General features: G+C 47.0%; 1 long non-coding RNA gene across 1 annotated transcript in view; it reads left to right on the top strand.

Moving 5' to 3' along the window:
* Positions 1-2,716: 2,716 nt before the first annotated feature.
* LOC130300432 (uncharacterized) overlaps positions 2,717-10,715 on the top strand; it is a 57,235-nt gene continuing 49,236 nt past the window's right edge. Inside the window, exon 1 of the long non-coding RNA XR_008851302.1 lies at positions 2,717-2,847. This is a non-coding gene — a long non-coding RNA (uncharacterized LOC130300432). The remainder of the gene's footprint in view (positions 2,848-10,715) is intronic.

Raw genomic sequence — 10,715 nt, 5'->3', positions numbered from 1 at the left:
CTACGGATCACGAGGGTGGACATCCATTGTCCCCTGAGTGAATGGAGTGACAACGTGCTTGTTTAGTGGGCACTCAGTTCATTCTCTATGGGACTTCTGAACATAACCGAGTGCAGAGCTCACCAATGATCAAAAGTCCCATACAGTATAAACTGAATGGCGGTCGAGTATGCGCTCTGAAATTCCATTCACTCAAGAAACAGTTGACCTATTTTCTCCCTGTGGTTGGATCTCCACCGATTTGCTGGTTTTCCCAAATCTTGTGGATAAGGGCTAACTTTTAAATTTGGGAGACCCCCTTTAAAGTGTTTCTGTCCTTTGGAGCGCCCTTCTTTGTGTCCTCTTTTTGTGTTTTTTCATATGTGAACTATTATTCATAGTTAAAACTTAATTTTCTTGGAGTCTCACAAGGGAACTTGAAGCTTCAATCATTTGATCTCTGATATAATGCTTTGGAATACTTGGAATTTATTAGTACTTATGGTATACGTGAAGCCTTAGCCATGGTAATTTATTGGCATCCCAAGAACAAATCATAGGGTGTCGATGGGTTGACACCTGGGGTGTTGTTAGAGGAGGGTAATGTGGCTATAGCTCCAGGTCTTAGGCCCATAGCCCCGGGTCTCAGGACACCACTATTTGTAATTATTATATATATTTTTTTAAATTGCCACCACTTTAAGACAGTGGTGGCTTATGGGAGGTGGCGTGGTGCAGCACAGCATGCCACTGCGAGCAGATGTGGTGGCGGGGTATGTGGTGCAGGACAGATGTTGTTACCCTAGGGGCAGATGGCATTAACCCATTGTATTCCTGACGCCAGGGCATGGTTTAGCCTATAACCACATAAAGGTATACCGCTGGATCCAGGGCTAGGCACGGGGGCAATAAAGACTCTGACGCCAAGTTACGGACAATGGTAGCTTTACTGAGGATAGACAGTTGGCAAAGTCTATAAAGTCTATACAGTTCAGCTAGGGCCCAAGGAGGTGACCAGTGTTGTAGAGACCTTAAGGGCTTGCTGGGACTTGTAGTAGGACTGGACAATTGACTGCAGACCACGCTGACTTGACAGATGACAGAGACTGACTTGACTTGACTCATAAAGCTGTGACTTTATCTTACTTGACTTGATGGTGGCTGCAGGACTGGACTTTGAGGTCTCCAACATTCTGCGCACACACACTAGACACGAATGCACTGGACCTCAGCTTAGCAGAAGAGCAAAGCTCAAAAAGTGAAAGGAAAGAGAGAGAAGCTAACTCCACCCAGGGCTTATATGGGGGAGACTAGCAGGGAGCCCATAGGTCACCCTTGGGATCACCTGGTCACTGGTACCTCCTGGGTAACAATCAAATGACATATCACGTGGTATAACTCTTAAAGCAACATTACATTTTATAACACTTTACATGGTAAAACATATTTACAATGGGGAAACAAGTGTAGGAGGCCTTGGGAACACTGAGGGAGGCTGCCTGACAGGACAACAGGAGCACGGGTTTGGAGGAGGAGGAAGAGGGGTCTGGAGGAGGGGGAAGAGGGGTCTGGAGGAGGGGGGAGGAGGGGTCTGGAGGAGGGAGGAGGAGGGGTCTGAAGGAGGGGGGAAGAGGGGTTTGGAGGAGGGGGGAGGAGGGGTCTGGAGGATGGGGAAGAGGGGTCTGGAGGAGGGGGAAGAAGGGTCTGGAGGAGGGGGAAGAGGGGTCTGGAGGAGGGGGAAGAGGGGTCTGGAGGAGGGGGGAGCAGGGGTCTGGAGGATGGGGAAGAGGGGTCTGGAGGAGGGGGAAGAAGGGTCTGGAGGAGGGGGAAGAGGGGTCTGGAGGAAGTCTGAGGGGTATGAAGGAAGACAAGTTTGGGATTCAGCCGAACTGAGAAGAAACTTTGTGTGAAAGTGTTATTAAAGGTACAGTGTGTGTCAGGTGACACGGTTTCTGACAGGGTTATATTCAGGTGACACGGTTTCTGACAGAGTTATATTCAGGTGACACGGTTTCTGACAGGGTTATATTCAGGTGACACGGTTTCTGACAGAGTTATATTCAGGTGACATGGTTTCTGACAGGGTTATATTCAGGTGACACGGTTTCTGACAGAGTTATATTCAGGTGACACGGTTTCTGACAGAGTTATATTCAGGTGATACGGTTTCTGACAGAGTTATATTCAGGTGACACGGTTTCTGACAGTTATATTCAGGTGACACGGTTTCTGACAGAGTTATATTCAGGTGACACGGTTTCTGACAGTTATATTCAGGTGACACGGTTTCTGACAGAGTTATATTCAGGTGACACGGTTTCTGACAGAGTTATATTCAGGTGACATGGTTTCTGACAGAGTTATATTCAGGTGACACTGTTTCTGACAGAGTTATATTCAGGTGACACGGTTTCTGACAGAGTTATATTCAGGTGATACGGTTTCTGACAGAGTTTTATTCAGGTGACACGGTTTCTGACAGTTATATTCAGGTGACACGGTTTCTGACAGAGTTATATTCAGGTGACACGGTTTCTGACAGTTATATTCAGGTGACACGGTTTCTGACAGTTATATTCAGGTGACACGGTTTCTGACAGAGTTATATTCAGGTGACACGGTTTCTGACAGGGTTATATTCAGGTGACACGGTTTCTGACAAGGTTATATTCAGGTGAAACGGTTTCTGACAGAGTTATATTCAGATGACACAGTAATAATGATTATTGTCTTTATTCAGAGGATGAGAATCTGCTGACAAATTAAGGGACCAATGATGTCCGGATGTCAGACTCTGCAGAGAAGATGGAGCTGGAAAAAGTCCAGATGGGGATGAAAAGGAAAGACAACAGAGAAGATATCACTCAGGTCACTGTTATGACTGTGTATTCTGTCTGTCTGTCCCATCACACTTGTATGTTCTGCAGATATGAATGGGTGATACTGTACCCCAACCTGTGGCTCTATAGCAATTGCTAAACTACAGCTCCCATAATGCCTACGGCTCTCCAGGCATGATGGGAGTTGTAGCTGTACAACAGCTGGTGGTAGGGTGACCACGTGTCCCGAGTCGACCGCTGCTGTGCTTTGACAGATTCCTTTTACTATGCGATCGCCGAATCAGATCGGCATCGCATAGAACTGTCCAGTGTGCGCGGCCGAGTCACGTGACGACGGTGACGTCAGCCGGAGCGGAGATCTCTGTGCAGTCATGGCCTGGAAGTCTGGGGGAGCCAGCCACTCCGAGCTGGTCGGCAACCTGCGCAGTGAGTGTGTGAGGGGCAGTCAGATGGCATATGTCCCCTGCCTGGGCCCAGACACAGTGACATGATCGTGTGTTATAGTGTGTGTGGTGGGTATGATGAGCCGGGGTGGTGGGGCTGCAGCTCCCATCTAGCCTGTGTGATCCTAGAGCTGCATTCATTTATAATGTGTCATTAGTGCATATTAATGGGACTGCTCCCTCATGTCTGTGTGAACAGGTGCTTACTGCAACTTAAAGGGTACCTCTCATGAAATAAACTTTTGATATATTTTAGATTAATGAATGTTGAATAACTTTCCAATAGCATGTTAATGAAAAATATGCTTCTTTCTATTGTATTTTTCCCAATCAGTCCTGTCAGCAAGCATTTCTGACTCCTGCTGAAGTCCTAAACACTCAGAGCTGCCAGCCTGCTTTGTTCACAGCCAAGCAGGCTGTGAACAAAGCAGACTGGCAGCTCTGAGTGTTCTCCTTTGTGAACAAAGCAGACTGGCAGCTCGTAGTGTTTAGGACTCCAGCATGAGTCTGAAATGCTTGCTGCAAGGACTGGTAGGGAGACCCCTAGTGGTCATTTCTTCAAAGTGGAAAACTAAATAGAAAGAAGCATATTTTTTAATAACATGCAATTGTAAAGTTATTCTGCATACATTAATCTATAATATATCAAAAGATTTTTTGATGAGATACCCTTTAACATCTGGGATGGCAAGTCACTGCAGTCGCCTGTAGCCCAAAGCTGCACTGGTGGTTGTGCCCTGTGGTCACTGTGACCCTGCCTGTCATTCCTGGCTGTACTAAAGGTGACACTGCAGACAGTGCCTTAATAATACCGAGCAGTCACCAACATCATGGTAAATGTGGCGTTAGAAATGACAAGGTAACAGGACTCTGTTACAATAGTTTATTTACTACACATAGGTAAGGGGGCTAGGTCACTATGACTCTATGGGGAGATGGAAACGGACAAGTCTCTCCTCCGGTCATGGATATTGGCTTGTGAATTCAGTTTTATGTATGATCTAGAGCAGTGTTTGCCAACCAGGGTGCCTCCAGCTGTTGCAAAACTACATCTCCCAGCATGCCCCGACAGCCTTTGGCTGAAGAGCATGGCGCTATTAACCTGTCCTCTGAGAACACTCAACTCTCCCAGATCCTGTGTTTCATCGCTGCTCTGGCCTCTTCTACTCCCCTGATAATCACTGGAAGGCCGGGCAGGGAGCAGAGTGTTTCCTTGCTGGCGCTCAGCTATTTAGTTGTATCAGATCCCTCTTCTATCTGGTTCCCATGAAGAGCCATGTGTTTGCAGGGGCAGAGGTGCTGCTTAGCGGCCCGGACAATTGGCCAGTGAGTAAACTTGGTCTGAAGGGTTAAACACCTGATATATAAGCCCAGTCACTACCACGCTTCCATCCTTGTGAAGGTGGCATACTGCAGAGCCGGGGGCCGAGAACGCTGCTGTGCAGGAAACAAAGTGAATGGCGCCGAATCGCTGATTCAGCAACAGACAGCGAAAGCAACAAATATATTACTGAGAAATAGAACAATGAAATGATGGGCGAAAAAATCCTGACAACAAGCAGCCACAACCCAGAGGAGATACAATATGTTCTGTAAGTTTACTGCACTTGTAAGTATTAGGGGAAATTTACAGAATGCTGCAGGGATCTATAATTTCCTTACAGATTAACCCCTTAAGGACTTAGCCCTTTTTCACCTTAAGGACTCGGCCGTTTTTTGCACATCTGACCACTGTCACTTTAAACATTAATAACTCTGGAATGCTTTTACTTATCATTCTGATTCCGAGATTGTTTTTTCGAGACATATTCTACTTTAACATAGTGGTAAATTTTTGTGGGAAATTGCATCCTTTCTTGGTGAAAAATCGCCAAATTTGAGGAAAAAAATGAAAATTTAGCATCTTTCTAACTTTGAAGCTCTCTGCTTGTAAGGAAAATGGATATTCCAAATACATTTTTTGGGGATCACATATACAATATGTCTACTTTATGTTTGCATCATAAAAGTGATGCGTTTTTACTTTTGGAAGACATCAGAGGGCTTCAAAGTTCAGCAGCAATTTTCAAATTTTTCACAAAATTTTCAAACTCGATATTTTTCAGTGACCAGTTCAGTTTTGAAGTGGATTTGAAGGGTCTTCATATTAGAAATACCCCACAAATGATCCCATTATAAAAATTGCACCCCCCCCAAAGTATTCAAAATGACATTCCGTAAGTGTTTCAACCCTTTAAGTGTTTCACAGGAATAGCAGCAAAGTGAAGGAGAAAATTCAAAATCTTCATTTTTTACACTCGCATGTTTTCTTGTAGACCCCAATTTTTGAATTTTTGCAAGGGGTAAAAAGGAGAAAATTTTTACTTGTATTTGAAACCCAATTTCTCTCGAGTAAGGACATACCTCATATGTTTATGTAAAGTGTTCGGCGGGCGCAGTAGAGGGCTCAGAAGGGAAGGAGCGACAAATGGTTTTTGGGGGGCATGTCACCTTTAGGAAGCCCCTATGGTGCCAGAACAGCAAAAAAAAAAAAAAAACACATGGCATACCATTTTGGAAACTAGACCCCTCGGGGAACATAACAAGGGGTAAAGTGAACCTTAATACCCCACAGGTCAGAGACGGCCCCGATCAGCCAGTAATTCCGGGTCACCGGGTCACTGGAGACCCGATTGACCCGGAATCCGCTGCAGATCGCTGGGCTGAATTGTACAGCGATCTGCGGCCATCGACGAGATGGTGGGGTCATCATGACCCCCCTGGTTGATATGCCGCGATGCCTGCTGAACGATTTCAGCAGGCACCGGCTCCGCTCCAGCTGGCTGCGGGGGGCCGGGAAAGCTCATGACATTCTCATACGTCATGCGTCCTTAAGGACTTTGAAATTAAGACGTATGAGAACGTCATGAGTCCTTAAGGGGTTAAAGGGGTACTCCTGCACTAAGACATCTTATCCCCTATCCCGATCCGTATCGAACATTCTCCGGGGACTGATTATAACGGGGTGCTGTGTGCAAGATCACGGGGATTCCCAGCGGCGGGACCCCCGCGATCAGGCATCTTATCCCCTATCCTTTGGATAGGGGATAAGATGTCTTAGCGCCGGAGTACCCCTTTAATATGTAGATCTTGTCTGGAGCTTGTATGTGCTCTGTGGACTGTATGAGACTTGTGCACAGAACAAACTCTGTATTGTAGTCTGTGCGGCTCCACGTACTATTATAGCATTTAATACAAAAAAGAAGGTTGCAGCAGCAGTCTTGGTCAAAAAATGGAGGCTCTTAGCGCACTTTTTGATCAAAACGTGTCCCTCATCCACCACGCGGAGGTGGCCTCATTTCGGATGAAGCCCTAACACTCATTTCACTCACCTCTGCTGGGCATATGGCCTCTGACTGGGCGATGTGCTGGATCCACTATCAATTAAAAACCTTCTGTGAAACAGGGGAGGGGTGCACGGCTACAGAGGGTGCCACTCCCTCTAATTGCACAGCAAAAACAAATTGCTGTGCAATTTAGTGCGCTAAGAGCCTCCATTTTTTGACCAAGAGTGCTGCGTCAACCTTCTTTTTTATCATAGTATTTTAGGATAAAATAGTCATGCACTGGAGCATTTATTGACTTAATGTTTCTTAAAGATTCTATCAGTGTGAAGGTCAGTAAGGAGAGTGCACTTCTCATATGTAAGATCCAGTTACTAGGAGGGGATTTCTTCACTATTAGGGTGCGTTCACACGTGCGGATCCCAGTGCGTATTATGCTGTGGATCCGCTGCTGAAGGACCGCTGTATGCTGCCTTTACAGGTGCCTGCTCGGAGCAGCAATACGCCGCTACAAGCAGACACACTGAAGCGATGTGCGAGTCGCTGCGCATGCGCGGTGTACTCTCACACATCGCCTCTATGAGCTAGGCCAATATCGCACATAGCAGTGTGTGATAGCCTGGGGGAGTTGGGTGTAGGGAGTGTAGCTGTGCGGTTACTAAGGGTGCTTGCTTAACCCTTTCTATTCGTGACGCCAGGGTGAGGGCTATTCTCTGTATGCTTGTCCTACCGCCACCCTTCCCAAAAGCGATAGGGAGATAGGAAATAATTGATTGTCCACAACCGGAGATTTGCAGACACTTGTCAGAACTTTTACTGAAGATTTTATGCAGTAAAGAACAGGAACAGTCCATATAACAAAGTCTATTAGAGCTTGACAAGTGGTTGGGACCTTGTGAGTCTATTGAGCTTAGGAAGATATTTGTTGCGGTGATCCACTGGATTTAGGGGTTTAGATTCGGTCCAGTAAACATGCTAGCTTTAGCGGGGATTGAGATTTTAACTCACGGTTTAGGTTAGGCTGAGGCCGGCAGGTTTTCTGGCCTAGTTTGTCTTTGAAAGTTACGCAGAACCGTCCTGATAGTCCGGCATCCACGAGAGCAGCAACACAAGAGAGTGATCATTGGCTACAGCTCCCTTATATGGGCAGGGGCTGGACTAGAGCTCACTGGTCCATGACAACTGTCAATCTTCTGTACAGAGAGTTATGGGTAACATGTTACCCAGGGACCTCCAAAGGTCCTCCAACATACCATAGAGGAATCAACATGGTCACATGACCGAAGGTCCTGCGACGCTAAGAAGGTAAGTAGACTAATATACACTATATTAAATATACACATTATTAAATATATACACAATAGCATTATGAAATTAGAGAAGGAGGAGGCGACTAGGGGCTGTCCCACCTGGGGGACCCTACCTGAACGTAGCAACTCTGACTTTGGGGACCACCATACCAGGTACGGTATGCAATATGGTACCGGGAAACCACAAGTGTGTCTGCTCCTAGCGGTTTATTGCCACTCCGAGAAGGCACCTGTAAAGGCAGCATACAGCAGTCCTTCAGCTGCGGATCCGCTCGTGTGAACGTACCCTTACAATACATTCAAGTATCTGTACAAGAGGAAAGTCATCAATTGTAACAATGAGCATAAATTATTAGTATCAGAATGAATTATCGCCAGTTAACAGTCTTCTAGTACTTGGCTTAGTCCATTTATCCAGACAAGTTCTAATTAATGAGCAAATGTAGTAGATTTATTATGCAATATTCATCTTGTTGCATCCATTAGAAGACAAAGCATAGTTACCAGTAGTAAGAATAGTACCCATGGTCAAAGAAATTCCAGAGTCCCATTCAGACAGTGGAATTTCCGCAGCTTTTTCCATGGTAAAATCCTATAGAAGTCAATGAGGCTTGAATTTCAAAGAAATTCCTCCACAATTCCACGGGAATTCTGCAATTCTGTTCGGCAAAGTTTGTGCAGAATTGAGGGAATTCCACTGTGTGAATGTAGCCTAGGAGGGGGAAGGGCAAATCCCAAAACCCCCAAAAGACCTATAACGCACGCCTATGAAGTTAGGGGGTCCATACTAGAAATAAATACCCTTGAACCTACAACTTTTCCATGTGTATTAGTACAAGTTTCAATATTTTTCTTTTTAGCCAGAATGCTGTTCACTTAAGGCCTCTTAGAAATTCCCCAAGCCTATGGGGTTGTGAGTAGGAATAGATATGGATTGTAGGTGTCTGGTATTAACATTTCCAGCATAACCTCATGTTTCTCGCTGTAGACGGGCGCTCAACTTTCCAGCCGCCTGTTTATGCTTTTGTTTGGACATCATTGTCTAAAGAGCCAGCGGGGAACAATAAAATGGATGTATTGTGGTTGCTAAGCTTGGCTCGTGATGGCTGCAGGATTTGGCAGCCACATAATGCGGAATGTTCGCTTGTTTGTAGAACAGCTTAGATATTCGGGATGTATAAAGAAAGTTTTGTCATAGAAACAAAATATCATGACAAAGTTCTGATATAATAAATGTCATTAAAGTGTACCTGGTGCTTTAAGAAACTTTTGACATGTCAAGAGACATGTCAAAAGCTTTGATCGGTCGGGGTCTGAGTGTTCAGACCCAAATCAGGCTGGGTTCACATCACGTTTTCTCCCATACGGGAGCGCATACGGCAGGGGGGAGCTGAAACCTCGCGCTCCCGTATGCCTTTCTATGCGCTCCCGTATGTAATTCATTTGAATGAGCCGGCCGGAGTGAAACGTTTGGTCCGGTCGGCTCATTTTTGCGCTGTATGCGCTTTTTCCCCGGACCTAAAACTGTGGTCAACCACGGTTTTAGGTCCGGTTGTAAAAGTGCATACGGCGCAAAAATGAGCCGACCGGACCGAACGTTTCACGCCGGCCGGCTCATTGAAATGAATTACATACGGGAGCGCATAGAAAGGCATACGGGAGTGCGAGGTTTAAGCTCCCCCTGCCGTATGCGCTCCCGTATGGGAGAAAACGTGATGTGAACCAGACCTCGATTGTTAGAACAAGTGGGGAGAAAAGTGCAGCTGACCGAGACAATCCCATAGAATTACATTGTAAATTTGTCTCACTTAGTGCCCCCTTCTCCCAGTTAGTTCTAGCCAATGGCCAATGGCCGACCAATCAAAACTTTTGACACGTCACTACAACATTATAATATACTACACTACACTACAACATGCTATATGTACTGAAGAAAGGAAAGGTGATCCGGCACCTACAGGACTAAGGTTGTTACGCCGAGCGCTCCGGGTCCCTGCTCCTCCCCGGAGCGCTCACGGCATCTCCCTCTCTGCAGCGCCCCGGTCAGACCCGCTGACCGGGAGCGCTGCACTGACATTGCCGGCGGGGATGCGATTCGCACAGCGGGACGCGCCCGCTCGCGAATCGCATCCCAAGTCACTTACCCGTCCCGGTCCCCGGCTGTCATGTGCTGGCGCGCGCGGCTCCGCTCTCTAGGGCGCGCGCGCGTCAGCTCTCTGAGACTTAAAGGGCCAGTGCACCAATGATTGGTGCCTGGCCCAATTAGCTTAATTGGCTTCCACCTGCTCCCTGGCTATATCACATCACTTCCCCTGCACTCCCTTGCCGGATCTTGTTGCCTTGTGCCAGTGAAAGCGTTTAGTGTTGTCCAAGCCTGTGTTACCTGATCTCCTGCTATCCATATTGACGAACCTTGCCGCCTGCCCCGACCTTCTGCTACGTCTGACCTTGCCTCTGCCTAGTCCTTCTGTCCCACGCCTTCTCAGCAGTCAGCGAGGTTGAGCCGTTGCTAGTGGATACGACCTGGTTGCTACTGCCGCAGCAAGACCATCCCGCTTTGCGGCGGGCTCTGGTGAACACCAGTAGCCTCTTAGAACCGGTCCACCAGCACGGTCCACGCCAATCCCTCGCTGACACAGTGGATCCACAACCTGTAAGCCGAATCGTGACAGTAGATCCGGCCATGGATCCCGCTGAGGTGCCGCTGCCAAGTCACGCTGACCTTACCACGGTGGTAGCTCAGCAATCGCAGCAGATTGCCCAACAAGGACAGCAGCTGTCGCAGACCGCCACGTTACAGCAACTTCTGCCTCTGCTACA

This window comes from Hyla sarda, chromosome 1 (genome assembly GCF_029499605.1).
Source record: "Hyla sarda isolate aHylSar1 chromosome 1, aHylSar1.hap1, whole genome shotgun sequence".
Classification (NCBI taxonomy): Eukaryota; Metazoa; Chordata; class Amphibia; order Anura; family Hylidae; genus Hyla; species Hyla sarda.
This window is presented reverse-complemented; position numbering and strand designations above follow the sequence as displayed.